Source organism: Chenopodium album, chromosome 2 (assembly GCF_948465745.1).
Source record: "Chenopodium album chromosome 2, dcCheAlbu1.1, whole genome shotgun sequence".
Lineage (NCBI taxonomy): Eukaryota > Viridiplantae > Streptophyta > Magnoliopsida > Caryophyllales > Amaranthaceae > Chenopodium > Chenopodium album.
In genome coordinates, this window is record NC_137835.1 from 54,843,129 (window position 1) to 54,862,537 (window position 19,409).

At 36.5% G+C, this 19,409-nt stretch overlaps 1 pseudogene across 1 annotated transcript; it reads left to right on the forward strand.

Annotated features, from left to right (window-relative positions):
* Positions 1 to 2,540: 2,540 nt before the first annotated feature.
* LOC145598578 (uncharacterized) lies at positions 2,541 to 17,244 on the forward strand (annotated as a pseudogene). Its single transcript, XR_014103583.1, has 18 exons — positions 2,541 to 2,639; positions 2,727 to 2,825; positions 8,324 to 8,396; positions 8,487 to 8,567; positions 9,288 to 9,381; positions 9,991 to 10,148; positions 10,972 to 11,123; positions 11,392 to 11,510; positions 11,985 to 12,148; positions 12,298 to 12,372; positions 13,654 to 13,725; positions 14,367 to 14,504; positions 14,619 to 14,774; positions 15,252 to 15,304; positions 15,420 to 15,598; positions 16,315 to 16,406; positions 16,489 to 16,643; positions 16,801 to 17,244. The product of XR_014103583.1 is annotated as an uncharacterized LOC145598578 (transcript).
* Positions 17,245 to 19,409: the final 2,165 nt, after the last annotated feature.

Genomic DNA, 19,409 nt, shown 5'->3' on the forward strand with positions numbered 1-19,409 from the left:
GTCGCAAAAATTAAAAATTGCAACTGGTTATGTCAGCGGTCGCAATTTTTGGAATTAGTGACCGCCATAAGCCTTCGCTAAAATTTTTTAAAAAAAAACACACACAAAAAAAAAAAAGAAAAATCGCACTACTGTTTTTCGCATCTAGCCTCACCAACCACTGAAACCAACTTTAGCCACCACCACTGCCAACCCAAACCCCACCTTTACCCACCACTTCTGTCCACCCTAACCATGAAAACCCACCGCCGCTCACTTGAAACCACCTAACCCACCACCACCGCCGCCCACCCAAACCACCTTTACCCACCACAACTCCTCACCCTAACCAATAAATCAACTACCGCTCACCTGAAACCACCTCAACCCAACGCCGCTCACCTAAAACCACCTCAACCCTACGCCGCTCAGTCGAAACCACCTCAACACCGCTCACCCGAAACCACCTCAACCCAACGGCGCCAACAAAAATTATAAAAAATTAAGAAAATTACCTACAAAATCAGAAATAAAATTATACAAATTAAGGAAATTTACCCAAGAATCAGAAATAAAACAATAATATAGATCTTTCAAAAATTATAAACTAAAATTACAATAAACAACACAAATCAGAAATAAAACAATAATATAGATCTTTCAAAATTAAAAACTAAAATTACAATAAACAATTATACATAATGAGAAATTAGAAACAATAAATCTAGATCAACAATATATATAACCTAAATTAATTATCAGATCTAGAAAACCTTGACTTCTCTTAGGCTCGTTCTTGTGACGGTGGAGGTCTTGTTACAGTGTGTGGTCGTGACGGTGGCAAGCAGCGTGGAGGAGAGGGAAATCGCCGGCGAAGCTTCCGATTTGAGCCAAATCTTGAATGAGCAGCGATTTCCGGCTTCTTATTCTTCAATTCTCAAGTGCTTTGCTTCCTTTTTGGGCACTGAAAGAGGAGAATTAGGAGATGAGAGTGAAAGAGGAGGGGCGTGAGAAGGATAGAGTGGAGATAAGGAAAATGGAGGAAAAGGGTCGGCTGAGAAGAGAGATAGAGAGAGAGAGAGAGAGAGAGCGACTGTTAACCAAAAACAAAAAAAGGGTTAGTTTGGGTTGGGAAGCTTGAGCCCCTTATATACCCTATTTTAAAAATTAATAAATAAACAATTACGACCGCTAAAACGGTCGCAAATTGTTATAATCTGCGACCGCCTTATAAACGATCGCAAATATTATAATCTGCGACCGCCTTAAGAACGGTTTCAAATAGTCGCAAATTGCGACCGTTTCTATAACGGTCGTAATAGAATTGTTTTTATTTAGAATTATTTTTAACATGTATATTATTTTAAAGAAATTTTTAAATACCTTTGCGACTGTTAAATACCTTAATGACGGTCGTAAAAAAACGGTCGCAATTTGACCGAATTTTAGTAGTGCCCCTAGCCACCTGACACGTGGCCCCTGCAGATAGCTTCTGAAATGGCGGCCTTCAAGGGCCCAAATTTCAAAAAGCGCCGTATTTCGACGCAGCGCACTAAAATCTAGGTTAAGTGACCTAGATAGGGGCACACCTACCAATGACCCTATAAACAGGGAGATATTTCCCAATTTTGGGGACACATTCAATCATTTATTACACCTACTTTCTTTCTCATCAGAGAAACACTTGAGCTTGGAATCCAAGCAGATACCCACCTAAATTTCCGTACTCTTTATTCTCTTTCAAGTTACTAACTTGATCTTCGGAGGCGGAGCTCCAACCACCTAGAGTCTCCGTTGTTTTTGTAGGTACAGCTCAGCCGGACCAGTCTTTGTGACGCAACTCTCCTGAGGGACAAAAACACCCAAAACACGACCTGTAACCCGAAAGTTGACCCGAAAGTTACCCGAACCTGAACTAACCCGACCCGACCCGAACCCAACCCGAAAATAGAATTGACCCGAACATGACCCGATGACCCGAAGTGACCCGACCCGAAAGACCTGACCCGAAACCCGAAACCCGAACTTGACCCGACCCGAAATGACCCGAAACCCAAAGTGACCCGACCCGATTTTAACTCAAATTAATTGACCCGAATCGACCCGATCCGTAGTAACCCGACCCGAATTGACCCAAATCCTAAGTGAATAGGGTGAAAAAGTGAATTACTTAGTTTAGGACTTCTTTATTTCATACGTAATAGATACTCATGATTTTTTTAACGATTTTACTTTATTTTTCCAACTATTTTTTTAAAGTGAATTTATTTTGGTGACCCGACACAAACTTGACCCGAATAGACCCGACCCGAATTTAACCCGACCCGAAATTGACTTGAAAATTGATCTTAAAAATTGACCTGACCCGAACAGACTTGACCCGAATTGACACGACCCGAACTTGAGCTGACTCCAACTTGACCCGACCCGAACTTGACCCGTAGTAATGACCCAAAACCCGAATTGACCCGACTCGACCCGAATATTTGCTGACCCGACCTGAATTGACCAGACCCGAACCCGACATGAATGACTGTTGGCCAGTCTAGTCTCCATCCCATTTTCTCTCTCCTTTACCTTCTTTTCTCCTTCACTGCATTCATTCAAGTCGCCAGTAGTTTCCTAGTTCATCGAAGTCATTTTATCGACGGTTTCTCGAGGTAACCTTCTCGGTCTAATTTATTTGCAATGAATTTAATTTTCCCCCTTTGTTGCAACTTAGTGAAACCCTTGTTTCCGTTTCGCAGTATCCTTACCGGCCACCGCTACTGGACTCTTCTTCGGTGTTGCAGACTTATTATAATCGAGGATCATGGTTTGAGAAAGACCAAAACAAGTCGATTACGGTGAGTTCTTAGTCTTTTGTTTGTTATAACTGCACTAATAGAACTTTTTAATATCTTGGTTTATTCATGTCTTATGCATAGTTTGAATTGTAATTGTTGGTGCTAATGTGATGTTGCTTTAATTTGATGAAGTAATTTACTTGGTACTATTTGTGATTGCCGATTTGATGTTGTTTGGCGTGAATTGTGGTGCTGTAGTTTGTATTAGTGGACTGCTATGAAATTGTATTGACTGATTTCTATCAACATGCGAGTTATTATTTGTTTCAATTGATACTTAGGGCTCTTTAAATTTGAAATGATCTGTTTTATAATTGTTGCTTGAGGGCTCTTTAAATTTGAAATTATCTGTTTTATATTTTATTGTTGCTTGATGGGTAATTGTTGCTTGATGGGTAGCTTTGTATGTGTTTTATTGTTGCTCGATGGGTAGCTCTGTATCAATGTATGGCCGTATGGGTAGCATTTTATGCATTTTCTTGCATGTTCTCCCGACTTTTAACAAAATTATTAGTGCTAAGTTGCTAATTCAATACCCTTGTACTCCCATCTTGTATTACTGTACAATAGCTTTATATATATAGTTGTTTGTATACTTCCGATTTAAGACTTTTAAGTTGTTCATGTAGTTGATTTTTGTTTCTCAAACTGCTTAATTTGCTTATTTGTTGAGCCTAGCTGTTGTTGGAATATTTCCTGTCCCTAGTAGTTTAACCAAAAGAAATTTCCCAAAGTTCCAACTACTAGGAACCTGATAAATTGATAATGACTGAATCATCTGAAAGATTGGTATCATGTAGTTGTGTGGGGTAATCTTTAACCTAAGCAATGGCAATAAGGTTAAAGGGGATTAAGGAAAGGGTGTGGATAGAAGGAAAGTTGATTAGCAGTAAGAGAATCACATACATAACTATAAAGAGAGATGCAACAAGCCACATTAAAGATCATCAATCTCTTCTAGGCATATATACATCTAAAGGAACATTAAGATATAGGTGCTAAGGAAACAAACTCTAAACATTTTTAGGTAGGAAGATCAGTATATTACCATTCAATAATATAGCCTGCCCATAAGGGCTTGAATAGCTCAAATTTTGCCACCAGAAGACAAATGCACATGCTATCACTGTAATTATTACTCCAAGTGGAAGAGACAGCTAGGCTACTTTCAATATCTTTATGCATATTCACCCGCTGCAGCAATGCTTCAGACATGTTAAACTTTCACTGGATTTTACATCCCTAAACTAATTAGATGCATAAAGGCAAGTGACAACTAGAAAATGTGCTATCTCCTCCATAAATCCTATACATTACTTGTTCCAAGTACAAAGAAATAGATTTTTTGGTGATTCTTTGGATAGTCAACATCCTTCACTTTCATTATTAGTTTTGGAAACTAATCTACAAGAAATATATAGAGCAATCACTCAAAATTTCAATGCAAGGACACATACCTTTTCATATTGGGAGCACAAAATCAGCAATATCATAAGGAAAATTGATCCACAATTTACAAAAGTCATAATAGAATCACTAAGGGTGCATTCAATTCACCTAATTTTATTATCTAAACTAATCTATATTTAACTTAACTTATTTAAAATTATCAAAACTTATTTTAGTTACAAATGGAACTTAGATAGCCCTTATTACATCTTATCTAGACTTAGTTTTCCTGGATATATGTTCTTTAAGCTTATTAACTTATACATGAACTTGAGCTTATTTTTCTTGAAATAATTGAAAATTAGATGAACACAAAAGGGCCTTAATAGAGTTGTACAAATGGAAGAGTGCAAGAGAAACACCTCTTAATTTCAAACAGTATGCAAGTAACAAATAGATGAAATTGCACTGCATAAAGCTGCATTGTTTACATGAAAAGAACAATATATAATTTTAAGAGTATTTCCAGTAAAAAAAAAAGTCCTAGCACAAGGACAGGAAGAAGATCATGATGACACAAACTCTAAACTATCAGGGACCATAATAATCATATATGCGCAATACTTTGCCATTCCGAAAATATTTCACTAAATTTTTTTAGTTATCACATTGGTAGCAACCTCTCAAAATTAAGATTATAATATGGTTTCACTAAATTCCCTTAAAAAATAGCCTTCTTTATGTTATGTTGGATTAATGTAACACTCTTAGGTAACGAGAATTTATGTTATGTTGGATTAATCACTAAACTTCACTCAATTAGGTAACGAGAATTCTTCCCATAGATTCTAACCTAGTATGATTAATAATTAAGGGACACTAAAAAAGATTCGAAATCGAAATCACAAATTAGCATCAATCGTGGGTGCCAAGTCTGCCTACTAGTGTAGTTGATTAAAGTCATAGAGGTTTGTACTCCGTACCTCACATCAAATACCTTCTACATCATTGCCTTTTACTGCTCTTCATACACCAAAATAAAAACAAATTAACATCTAACCCTAGATTTGATTGCTTTCATCCTTTCTTAAAGGCAATACACAACCTTGAATAAAATAAAAAATACATTTTACTCCGACAAAATCAGGATCAATCAATTGAAAAATTAAGAAATGCAGCTAAAATTGTTGCTCAGAAAATCATCGAAAACAAATTAATATAGTGTTAAAAAGAGAATTAAATTATTCTTACAGCATAATCGGTTGCAGTAAGATGCCTAATTATCCAGGTATTGAAGATAAAAGGTATGCCCCTTGATAAAAATTGTATCGCTAAAGAGAGAAAGCAATAGGGTAACTAAAGTTGCGTTAAAAGTTGAGATCAAAGTATTAATTGAGATGAATTTGGAGAGGTTAACTAACCCATGAGATACTTTAATGTGCGGGAAAAATTAGCTGCGTCGCCATTTTTGCTTTGAGATTGTACCATTGTGAATTATGAAATTTGTGATCAATAAAAGAAAAAAAGGAGTTAGAGATCCTGAGTCAGAACCCAAAGGCCAACGAGCGAGGGGGAATGAGGTGCTTCGATTTTGGTTAGTGTAACACTTAAAATTATAGAGGAAAGAGTATCATGTTATTCATGTAGTTACCAATTTTAATTTAGAGCAATTGAGTTGTGTGAGGGAGTAGCGGGGAAGTCTCTAGCCATATTGGGTTGTTTCTATATTAAACGCAAGTAGCACGTGTTAATTAGAAACAAATTGTGTTATATGATGATTTAGTATTAGAGGGTTATTGATAAAGGAGTGATTATTGAGTAAGCTTAACCTGTCGTGCGAAGTTGTCTAGCTCGGTCCAATGCTCCACAGTCCGCACAGCTGGGACCATGGTATAAAAACTCGGCCGTGATGTCGCGTTTCGCCCGAGATGTAACGGAATTTGAAGTTACCGAACCGAGATTTAGCGTTTTGTAACGGGGTATTAAAAACGCCGCTTTTTTTACCGATACGGCCGATACACCTCCGAATTGTGCGAGAAATAGGCATATAGCTTGACTTTGCAAGTTTAATCATTTTATTGAACATGTATTGCAGCTTCCATGGTTGCGATTTTGTAAAGACTCCATTGTTAGCTTGTTGTAGACTCCAAAGAGAGATAAAAGGACAAAATAAAGACTAAAATACCGGGGTAGGTGAAGGGGGAGTTGGGTGGGACAGCTGTCCACATTTTGTGGTTCTTTTATTTACATCTTTTAATTACTTCTTGACTTTTTGACCCTAACTAAAGAAGAAGTTACATGATGATCTAGGGGATTTCAATATTGTTTATCATTTTTTTTAAAATTCCACTGCCTTACTTAGGTTTACATCTTACTTTTAGTTTCCATTTAAATTGTTTCATTATTATACGAATATAAATAATAATAATTGGATAGATGACAATCAATTTACAATTTAAACTTTTTTTTAAAAATAAAATTTAAAAAACTCTTAAACAAAAATTCTACCGCGATGACCGATACCTAGTCCGCGATCAACGCATCATCTCCGTTACCGCATTACCGCGACCGTTCCCGCGATCCGCGACCGAAATCGCATTTTTATACCATGGCTGGGACCAAATTAGAAAAAGTGAAAAATACAACAATTGACAATAACTGCGTACTCACATTAAAGGGAGCCAATTGACAATAGCTCGGTTGAGTCATTATCAAGTTCCTAGTAGTTGGAACTTTGGGAAATTTCATTTGGTTAAACTACTAGGGGCTGGAAATATTCCAACAACAGCTAGGCTCAACAAATAAGCAAACTAAGCAGAAATTGGCTCCCTTTAATGCGAGTACGCAGTTATTGTCAATTGCTGTATTTTTCACTTTTTCTAATTTGGTCCCAGCTGTGCGAACTGTGGAGCACTAGAGCGAGCTAGACGACTTCTCACAAGAGGTTAGGGGTGAGCAAGACCGGGTACTCGGTCAGTTTCTGTGGACCCGGAACCAAAACCGATTATAACCGGGTCTGAGATTTTTGGAACCAGAACTGGAACTAGATGTAATCGGGTCCCGTAATGGTGGAACTGGTCCGGAACTTGTGGGAACCGGTTCCAAGACCGGTACCCAGTTCTTTTCTCAATTATTGCCCAAATTTTAAACTAAATCAGAATTTTAACTACAAAATTAATTTCTGAATACCTCAATAAGATTATTTTGATTTGTCAAAATTTAGTTAACGATAACAGATTTACTATGTGATAACCAAATGTGATACTCCATTTCCATTGCTTCATTCTTTGCAATTCTATAATTATATTGCACAAATAAGAAGAAACTCGTAAATTATCGAAAAGGATGAAAACCTTGACTTACAGAAATTGAGAACAAGTTAGAGGTAGGAAATTAGAGAGAGAAAGAAATACTGTAAAAGAGTAAAAGAGGGGTTGAGTGAGAATGAGGGTGGCATAAGAATGAAATGTTAGGGGAAGGTTAAGACTTAAGAGTTTTAGGGTTTTGTTTGATAGTGGGTTGACGGTTTTATAACGAATTGGGCTTTGAAAATAGAATGGGCAAAAGATAATTCTGTAGTTTCTTAATAACACAAACAATAATCCACATACTAGCTTACTAGGTATCATATTTAGTCACCCAGTGGGTACCAGGTCCAAAATATTAAGACTTGGAACCAGAACCGGTATGAACCGGGTCCTTGTTTTTGTAATTGGAATTGGTTCCACTTGAACTGGTTCCGGTCCGGACCAATTCCGGAACCAGGTTCCCATAATTTTTGCTCACCCCTACAAGAGGTTCAGCTTAGTCAATAATGACTCCTTTATCAATAACCATCTAGCCATCTAATTAACACGTGCTACTTTTAATATAGGCACAAGCCAATATGGCTAGAGACTTCCCCGCTACTCCCTCACACAACTTAATTGCTCTAAATTAAAATCGGTAACGGTAACTACATGAATAACATGATACTCCTTCCTCTATAATTGTAAGTGTTACACTTACCAAAATCGGAGCAACTTTCAAGTTTTAAGCATCTCGTTCCCCTCGCCCTTTGGCCTTTGGGTTTTGACTCAGGATCTCTAACTCCTTTTTTTCTTTTATAGTTCACAATGGTACAACCTCATAGCAACAATGGCGACGCAGCTAATTTTTCCTGCACATTTAAGTATCTCTTGGGTTAGTTAACCTCTCTAAATTCATCTCAATTAATACTTTGATCTCAATTTTTAATGCAATTTTAGTTTCCCTTTTGCTTTCTCTCTTCAGCGACGCAATTTTTATCAAGGGGCATACCTTTTATCTTCAATACCTGGATAATTAGGCATCTTAATGCAACCAATTATGCTATAAGAATAATTTAATTCTCTTTTTAATACTATATTAATTTGTTTTCGATGATTTTCTGCATTTCTTAATTTTTCAATTGATTGATCCTGATTTTGTTGGAGTAAAATGTACTACGTATTTTTTTATTCTGGGTTGTGTATTGCCTTTAAGAAAGGGTGAGAGCAATCAAATCCCGGGTTAGATGTTAATTTGTTTTTATTCTGGTGTATGAAGAGCAGTAAAAGGCAATGATGTAGAAGGTATTTGATATGAGGTTTGGGGTACCAACCTCTATGACTTTAATCAACTACGCTAGTTAGCAGACTTGGCACTCACGATTGATGCTAATTTGTGATTTTGATTTCGAATCTTTTTTACTGTCCCTTAATTATTTAATCATACTAGGTTAGAATCTATGTGAAGAATTCTCCTTACCTAATTGAGTGAAGTTGAGAGTGTTACATTAATCCAACATAACATAAAGAAGGCTATTTTTTAAGAGAATTTAGTGAAACCATGTTATAATCTTAATTTTGAGAGGTTGCTACCAATGTGGTTACTAAAAAAAATTAGTGAAATATTTTCGGAATGGCAAAGTATTGCGCATATATGATTATTATTGTCCCTCATAGTTCAGAGTTTGTGTCATTATGATCTTCTTCCTGTCCTTGTACTAGGACTTTTTTTTACTGGAAATACTCTTCAAATTATATATTGTTCTTTTCATGTAAAAAATGCAGCTTTATGCAGTGCAATTTCATCTGTTTGTTACTTGCATACTGTTTGTCAGTCGAGAAGGATTCAGGCGAGCATGCATGCGGGCAGAAATTAAAAGGTGTTTCTCTTGCACCCTTCCATTTGTACAGCTCTGTAAAGGCCCTTTTGTGTTCATCTAATTTTCAATTATTTCAAGAAAAATAAGCTCAAGTTCATGTATAAGTTAATAAGCTTAAAAAACGTATATCCAGGAAAACTAAGTCTAGATAAGATGTAATAAGGGCTATCTAAGTTCCATTTGTAACTAAAATAAGTTTTAATAATTTTAAATAAGTTTAGTTAAATATAGCTTAGTTAAGATAATAAAATTAGGTGAATTGAATGCACCCTTAGTGATTCTATTATGACTTTTGTAAATTGTGGATCAATTTTCCTTATGATATTGTTGATTTTGTTCTCCCAATATGAAAAGGTATGTGTCCTTGCATTGAAATTTTGAGTGCTTGCTTTATATATTTCTTGTAGATTAGTTTCCAAAACTAATAATGGAAGTGAAGGATGTTGACTATCCAAAGAATCACCAAAAAATCTATTTCTTTGTACTTTGAACTAATAATGTATAGGATTTATGGAGGAGGTAGCACATTTTCTAGTTGTCACTTGCCTTTATGCATCTAATTAGTTTAGGGATGTAAAATCCAGTGAAAGTTTAACATGTCTGATGCAGTGATGATGCTTCAGCGGGTGAATATGCATCAAAGATATTGAAAGTAGCCTGGCTGTCTCTTCCACTTGGAGTAATAATTACAGTGATAGCATGTGCATTTGTCTTCTGGCAAAATTTGAGCTATTCCAGCCCTTATGGGCAGGCTATATTATTGAATGGTAATCTATTTCTACTAATCATCCTACCTAAAAATGTTTTTAGAGTTTGTTTCCTTAGCACCTAGCTCTAAAGGTTCCTTTAGTTGTATATATTCCTAGAAGAGACTGATGATCTTTAATGTGGCTTGTTGCATCTCTCTCTGTAGTTATGTATGTGATTCTCTTACTGCCAATCAACTTTCCTTCTATCCACAGCCTTTTCCTTAATCCCCTTTAACCTTATTGCCATTGCTTGGGTTTAAGATTACCCCACACAACTACATGATACCAATCTTTCAGATGGTTCAGTCATTATCAGGTTCCTTGTAGTTGGAAGTTTGGGAAATTTCTTTTGGTTAAACTACTAGGGACAGGAAATATTTCACCAGCTGCTTGTGACATCTCACTTGAAGCTTGTTTGATATCTATATTTCTTTTCTTTTGTTAAGTTGTGTTTCCTGTTTGTTTTTTTTTTCTTTATTTGGGGAGATGGAGAGTGCAGGAGAGGGAGTGTAGAAGTGATACTAAAAATGCACTTTTCAGATTGTGTTGACCATGTTTGTTTCAACTAGCCCAATTTCACAATGTAGTAATTTCTTTAAAGTTGAATTACATTGGAATTTTGAGTTCTCTGAAATGCATTTAAATGTAGTTTTATCTGATTTCCATTGACATACATGTAAAGTATTTTCCTCACCAATCAATTACTATTTTAATGGCCGATAAAGATGGTTGTTATGAGATAAATTTTTAATCGTGGAAGTTATAAACCCAACCACTTAACTTTTGCTTCTTCCATGGAACTTTATATTCCCTTAACCGCTAGCTGTTTTTGGCATTGCAGGCTTTGCGTGCGTATTGAAGCTTTTAGCAGAACCATTTTACATTCTTGCTCAGTATACGTTTTGTCTTAAATTGCGGATGTTGGTTGAAAGTGCTGCAACACTTTCTCGGTGTGTAACAACATATGCCCTTATAGTTGGAAGCAGTGGCATGGTAAGCCGTTGATCAGGACTAAGCTTGAGATACTGTTACATACTAGAGCCCTCTTTTCGTTTTTGACAAATTTAACTGCGAAACCTTGCCATAATTAAGTGTCACAACTAAGTCAAGAATTCCCAGCATAATTAATGTTGAATCCCGTTTCTGTCATGGGTGATCTTGTTTTATTTATTTTAGAATTATTTTTAATTGTTAAATATTCCATGATAAAAATATTTTATAATTCTGTTGGTATCGTAATTAAATCAGTTGTACCTTCCAGGAAAAGGCAATCGTGTTTGCTTTATCACAAGTTTCATATGGGGGTTGCGTGTTTCTAGGTTATTGGGGCTACTTTGTCTTTTATCCTAAATTGCAAGGTTCAAAGCTTTTCCCTTTCAGGTAAACATACTATTCTATATATGCAAGCTATGATCTTATTACATCTAAGAGCTTCATTGTTGAGTTTGAAGACCTGCACTAGAGATTTGTCCATAGTAAGCAAATGTATGGGTACTAATCTTGACCTAAGGTTTAGCTTGCATGCAATTTGGTTAGTATCATGGGACATTTTGTGTTCACACCACAATTTAACTATATTAGCATGCAACTAGATCAATGATTTGCTGGGACTACTGGAGAATCTTAATGCTGAATCATTGTGTATATGCTTACTTGTAACTTAAGCATATTCCATTTTTTTGGGTGTCTACACGACAAAAGCTCTGTCTACAAGATCCGTTTTTCTTTCTGATTTTATAAAATACTGTAAGTCCATTGAGAAACTCTTTGCCTTCGTGTGTCAGGATGAAAACTGGTTTTACAGTCTCACATTTGCTTATCATTCATTAACATTCTTTATTTCTCTTTTCTCAGAATAGGTGCTATGATGAGCTATGACAAGCCCCTATTGAAGATGTGTACAATGTTTACTCTTCAATCAGTTCAAAAACTGATTCTTCAAGAAGGAGAAAAGATGGTACTTGTGTGGTTTGACACTCCATATAATCAAGCTGTATATGGACTAATTGATAAATTAGGTGATTTGTTTGTCAACCTCTTGGTCCTCGAATAGCAATCTTTTGTTTGGCTTTAAACTATTAATTAGCTAGACACATTCTTGTAATGTACCGACAAAATTTACTGTAGGGTTTAGTTGCTTACTCTGTCTACTAATTCCACGTGTCAGGTAGTTTGGTGGTGAGAATGGTATTTCTTCCTTTTGAAGAAAGCTCATATGCCATATTTGCAAGGTCTGCTTCAGGTCAAGTTCTTTTAATCATCATCTTGTTTATTCATTCTCTTTTGCTCTATAATTTCATTCACAGTGGAAATTTAATAATGAGCATGCTAGCATAATAATGTTATTTGAAGCAATATATAAAAAGGTTCAAGGTGCACCAAGGAAATTGGGATTTCCCTACACCATAGGTGTGCCTCATGAAGTGAGGTGCAGTTAATAAATGTTTAAAATTTTGTGAAAAAAAGGCTGTTCCTCAGGGTGTGCCTTATTGCACCTAGGTGCACTTCAATTTGCTTTGTCTAGACCAAAAAAAGTGTAAGACCCATATCGCCTTGCAACTCAGCACCTCAGGCATGCTTTTTCAAACACTGGTTAGAAGTGATTGCTCATATCTGCAATTATCTTTCTCTCAGAAAATTTTGAGGGTGTTACCTCCAGGGCCCTTTCTTTGGGAAAATATTTAGATTGCTACTCTAGGAATCTAAAGTCTAAAATGTGACCCTAGTGAACTCTGAGACTATATTATGCTTTAAAAGTAGTTTTAGCATTTATCAAGTTCCTGAATAGATACTTTTTCCTTTTTTTAAATTACGGTTTGGTAACATGTGATAAGATGTGTCTTTTTCTTATGAACTCATTCATAATTTGTAAATTAGCCTCACTCCCAACTTATTGGAAATTTCTCAATAGATAATGGCACCAAACTCTTCTGCTCCATCTTATGCTCTTTGTCAAAGCCTTTGTCCTCTTTCTCTCTACTTCCCCTCCCCCCCTTTTTTCTTTTTGAAAACAAAGGACATTTAGGGGTAAAATTAGGCACTACAGATGGGAAATCTCGAAGAAATTAAATTCACAGTAACAGGCAAGAATTGAAAGGTTAGTGACTTAGTGGAGTAGTCATTCTACATTTGGAAACTTGTCTGGGGTTTACCCCCCCCCCCCCCCCCCCCCTCTTTTTTTTTGTGCAAATGTCAATTTAAAGTAAAAAAGATTGAAGCAAAGACTAATACATTTGATGCATATTGAGATTGCTTCTTGTTACAAGCTGTTGTGGTCATTTTAGGTTAGATTTGTTGTTGTCTCCTTGGCTTTCCTCTATCTGTCTCTCCATACTTGTTGCTATTGGGATCAAGAGGAGTTGGGGTTGAGCTATAAGGAAATACGCTTACCTAAGTGATTTGATGTTTTTGTTTGCCTTTTGAACCTTTTCTTCTCATTCACGACAGTATGTGAAGGCTACATTGCATTGTGGCTAAAATCCAGCTCAAAGCTTTTATTAAATTGCTGCATATCAATCTGCAGAAGATTCTAAAGATAGAAGGAAGGATCTAGGACGCCGCCTCACGGAAGCCCTAAAGCTTGTAATGCTTATTGGTATGTCTTCCTAAGTAGTTGTATAATTAATATTTTTGTAATTTTCTTGAATCTGAAGAATCTTGCAAGTCTAAACAACTTATTTAGTTTGATGCTTGAAGAAATTCTTGCTAGTACTTGAAAATAAGTGGTGTAATAGCTTCAGTGGATATCTGCTTGAACTGTGAAGTCCATATATTTTGTTTTTTGAACTTTTGGGTGTTGTTATATCTCTGTATTTGTTTACATGAGATGTGTCAGTGTGATGTTCACTCTGTTCAGTGCTAGTCATGTTTCTGTATGCTTGGTAACATGGTATTCTATGTCTAGCTGTACTGGCATCTGAGCTCTGTAAACATGTGAAACTAATGGAGTACTTCTTTAATAGAGCTAATTTAGTCTGCCCCACTGCGTTCTTCGTTTTTGTAAAAAATTGCATGTTTGAGGTATTTTCTTTATCTAAATCAACGAGCATTCTTCCCTCAATATTGTGACTTTTATCTATATCTATAAGTTTTGGACAGTGACCTATTGTCCTCTTTAATTATTCTTTGTTATCGCAGGTGTTATTCTCTATTGAGAATCAGAAATATTATAATAAATTATAGTCTTATGATTGTCTTCTCGGTTCATTTGAAACTGTGTTTTAATTCTTATCGCAGGTCTTATTTTTATGGCTTTTGGACCAAGCTACTCTTATTTTCTCTTGAGATTGTTGTATGGACAAAAATGGAGCGACGGAGAAGCCTCAACTGCTCTCAGATACTACTGCTTGTACATTATAGTTTAGGCAATGAATGGTTTGTGATATATTCTAATCATGTAATTTTGACTATATCCTCTGACAGTTAGAATATGAGCAATATATGTTCTTTTGATTGTGATTTGAATGCTCAATGTTTTCTTTGTATCAGGAACATCAAAAGCTTTTCTGCATGCTGTTGCTGATGAGAACCAACTGAAGCGCTCTAACAAATCATTGGTTGTGTTCTCACTGATCTATGTTATTCTGAATATCTTGCTAGTACGATCAGCTGGTGCACTTGGCTTAATCTTTGCAAATGCCACAAGTATCCTTATCTGTGGTCACTTTTTTCTGCCATATTCTTTGTAATTGATTTTTTTTTTCTCCGATACAACCACCCTGCTATATTTATCTCGCTGAGACAGGGTCTTATAGGGACGTCTTCATGTATGTAGGATATCCCTACACAGTTCAACCGCCATGCTAGTACGGACTTATACATGCATGCACATGACTAATAAGAAAATCATTACGAATAATAGCACTCCTGCTCCCCCCCCCCCCCCCCCACACACACACTCACACACAGATACACACCAAAACATCGCTATTTATGAAAGAGTCCGTTTCAGGTTCTGTCATCAAATTCATGTACTATTATTGTACTTTCATGCCTTGTGGCTGTGGAATCAGGATTGAGACCAATCAACCTGATTTTTGTAGAAAAGCTTCTCTCTAGGTAGTAATGGCTGTTATTGTCCTCATTTCTATATTTCCTGGTGTTGCCTTGACTGTAATGAAGATATGGCACTGCGGATAGCATATTCTGCTGTATTTATCAAGCAGTACTTCCAGGTTTGTCCTGTATTTTGACTCCAATCCTGGCCAAATATTTTGTGATGTAGATGTGTGGCAAGTCCAATATTGGAGATATGTCGTCTTGTATTATTAACCTCTGTCCTGTACACAGGGCTCATCGTCATTTTCATTTCGTAGCTGTTTGCCTTCTGGTTGGATAGTGCTGCTATTATCTTCAGCGGTTAGTCTGTTATCTGAGAAGATATTTCTGGACAGGGATAACTTCTTGACTACATTTTTGCCCCACTTTTCTGTCGGGCTAACTTGTTTCTGTGTTTCAGCTTTTGTCATGTAAGTCTCATATCTTCTTTCTTTCCAAGGGTTCTGACCTTCAACACCCTCCTCAAAACACACACACACACACACATACACACACGCACACACACACACACAAACGCCTAAGAGCATGTTTTGAATTTGGAAGAATAAATTAGGAGCCGAATAGGAATAATTCGAGGGCTATAATAATGGGGGTATTGATGGATATTTAGGACATGGTGAATGAACTTATGTTATCTATGTGGAAGTAAATTATTAGTTTATTACAGTAGGAGGGGTTAGGAGACCCTATTCACCCTGTTAGAGATTGATCCATTCCTCCATGATTAATTTACACAATTTACTTCCCTTAGTTATTTCTATAATTGATAGACCCCCTTTTCCCTCATTACAAGTGTGTTGTGTGATTTTAGAAGACAAGAAATCCTCTTCCGCTATTTGCTGTTCCCAAGCTTTTGCATTGAATTCATGTCTTTTTCTCCCTCCCAACCCGAGTAATATGGTATCAGCTGCTGCAATGTCTGCCTTTTGAATTTTGTTAAATGATGTAGTTGTATGTGTATACTGCGTTTTCCTGAATTGAATTTAGTGGTAGGGTAATATTTACTGTCTTATGATATTGCTCAAACATGAATTCTCTTCCTCCATGCAAGTTGTTTAGTGTTAACTTCTATTCAGTATTAATTATACAAGTACTATGTATTATGACTGGTTTTATGTACCAACAGATATCACAGTGAACGGGATTTTATCAACAAATTGATCCACATACATCGTCATGCTGACTAGATATTGCCAGCATTTTCTCCTGTGATTAAAGGTCTGTTGCTCTATTAATTATCTTCTCTCCTCATTCCCTAAATTGTGCTTTTGCATTCCTTTACCTCTTGTTTACTATGTAGGGTTTTGGGATGGATGCGAGAGAAATGGAGTGCCTTTTGAGTTTGTTCAACTCTTGCAAATTGTTGACCGATATCTACTTATGCAGTAGGAGCTTTATCGACCAATTGGCAGATTCTTGTCCAGGGTTCGACCAATTGGCAGATTCTTGTCCAGGGTAAATTTGATCACTCTCCCCTTTATTTAATTGTTTTGTAACTGCAACTTGATCATCATTCATTGTCAAGATCCAGCATGTAAATGTTTTATTTGGCTCATTATATTTGTAAATTGTAATGGTCTTTATTCTTACAATTTTCCTCTTATGTTTACAGATCTATCTCTTTCTCTCTGTGATCCATCTTCTGAACTTTGGGGAATTGCATTGGGTAGCCTTCAGCTAGTGTTACTACTTGTTTACAGCTTTTCTTGCGCAGCTCTTGTGGTGGTGGAAAATCCTGTTGCCATTGCATAATCATAACAGTGGTTGGTTGGTCCGAGGAACATGTACTTGCTGTCGGAGAGAAGATTAAGAGGAGCTGATTAATCCATTTTCATCTGTATAAAGGATCTATTGCATGAAGTTGTAGCAAAGAACTGATAGTGTTCTGGTGGAATTGTATTATATCATAAAAATACTAAAATCTCAGGCTGAACGACACTGTACAAGTTCAATATAGATGAGTTCTTAAACTTTAAACTACTGATAGATATGTTAATGGTTTTTTGTTAACTTTGAGCTAGCTACATCAATTCAATGGTAGAAAATTAGTGTTTGATATTGCTCTCGAAGATCTTTACCATAGTATTGAAATTGTATTTTCTACTAACTTAAAGCCATTTTTATGCAGGAAATATGTTGTATGGGCCGAATGGTTCAGCAACTATCCTGATTGAGTTATGTGGTTCCACTTTAATATTTTTTTTGACAAAGGTTCCACTTTAATATTAGTGGGCTAGAAATATGCCGACGAATAAAGAAGGTATTGGGCTTAGCTTGCTTAAAATTCTCATTGTAATAAAAAGCTCATTCAAAATTCTCATTACAGAATGTTTTTACATCAGCAATATATCAGTAGACATGAATGTCCAAACGTTTGAACCCTATCATATAAGTTGGTTAAAGTCTTGGAGTGGTGCTTAGACCTCCATCCATGCAGAAACCAAATATTTAAATAAAAAAGCCAGCCTGAAAATCTTGCGTGGACCTGGTCCACAATAATATTATTGTGGACCTAAGATTTATACACACGTAACTGACATTATATTCAACATAGTGACCCTTAATTTTAATATAGTAATCTTATTTTTAATAAAGTAACCTTTTTTAAAACTTGTGCGACTTTTAATGTTATTATGAACTTAAAGTATGACATTATATTGAATAGTGACTTAATTTTAACACAATGGTGTTTATTATTCATATTGACCATTGTATTAAAAATTTCATTAAAAAAAATTAATTAACCTCTTATAGCTTATGACACACTACCTTTTATTTAAGGAAAAATTGCCCGAAATAATCCGACCTTTGCCTCATCCGCCCAAAATAATCCCACCTATCGATTATTTTTTAATAATCCGACCTATATAGCTCTTCCGCTTTAAATGGTCCCAACCGGTCATCTAACTTGTTATTACAAGTTACTAGACACGTGTCCGCCTACGATTGGTTACAAAATTAAAAAAAATAAAATAAAAGAAAAACAAAAAAAAAAAACCCAAACCCATATCCCGGCAGCCCAACCACCGGAACCTACCCAATTTCGGCCACGATATCCCTCTCCCTTCCCCTTCCCGATTCCGGCCACCAATTCCCCTCCCCCTTCCTTATCCCTGCCAACCCCTCCCTCGCCCTCCCCGTTTGTGCCAGCATTAGCTCGCAAAATTCTGGCAACCATGTCCCTTCCGCTCCCCATTCCGGCCACCAAATTCGTTCCCCGTCCCGATATCCCATTCTCTCCCCTAGTGCACCACCGAAACCAAATTCCTAAACCAGCCCACCGTTGGAAACCCCACCTACTTCCTTCTTCAGTCCCGGAATTAATTCCATCCTTCCCCTTACATCGCCACTTCGCCAGAATCGAGTGAATCACCAGTTCGAACAACTAGCGATATGGTAACCGTGGGCTGGGTAGAGGAAGTGGTCTGGTTTCGGTGGTGGGTCTACCGAAAGCCAGAATCGAGTAAATCACCAGTTAGACGTCTGGGTTTTTGCGACGGTGGGTTCGTTGGGTAGAGGAGGTGGTCTGGTTTCGGTGGTGGGTCTACCGGGGAAGGTGGCCGTGGGTTTTTTTTTTTAATATTTGATTAATTTTGTTTTTTTATTTATTTTTGACCAATCACATGGTGACACCTGTGCAACATAATCATAAGTCACAAATGGTAACCTGTTTAGCCGGTTTTAAGTCACTTGGGACCATTGGTAGCGAATTGGGTATAAAGGTCGGATTATTAAAAAATAATCGATAGGTGGGATTATTTTGGGCGGATGAGGCAAAGGTCGGATTATTCCGGGCAATTTTTCCTTTATTTAAACATAATAACCTTTATTTTAATACAATGACTTTTTTTATTAACAAAACAATCATACTGTCTCTAATATTGGTTGTCCATAATTAATTAATGTGAACCAGGTCCATTTAAGAATTTGTATTCTTTAAGATTCCATATTTGGGACATTTATATCTTGAGTTATTTATTAATACGTACTCCCTCCGTCCCAAATGACTTGCAATGTTTTGACTTTTTGCACTATTCACACATCTCCCTTTGACCATCTTTTTTAATTGTTATATGAAAGTCAATGTTTCGGGTGTTTTTGTAATCTCCTCGGATATTGGTCACGCTCTTCAGGCAATGAGACACGGACACCTGCAAAATAACGAATATTCCTTTACCGGAATATTCGCCTCCGACGATCAAGTTAGAGATCGGGAAACGG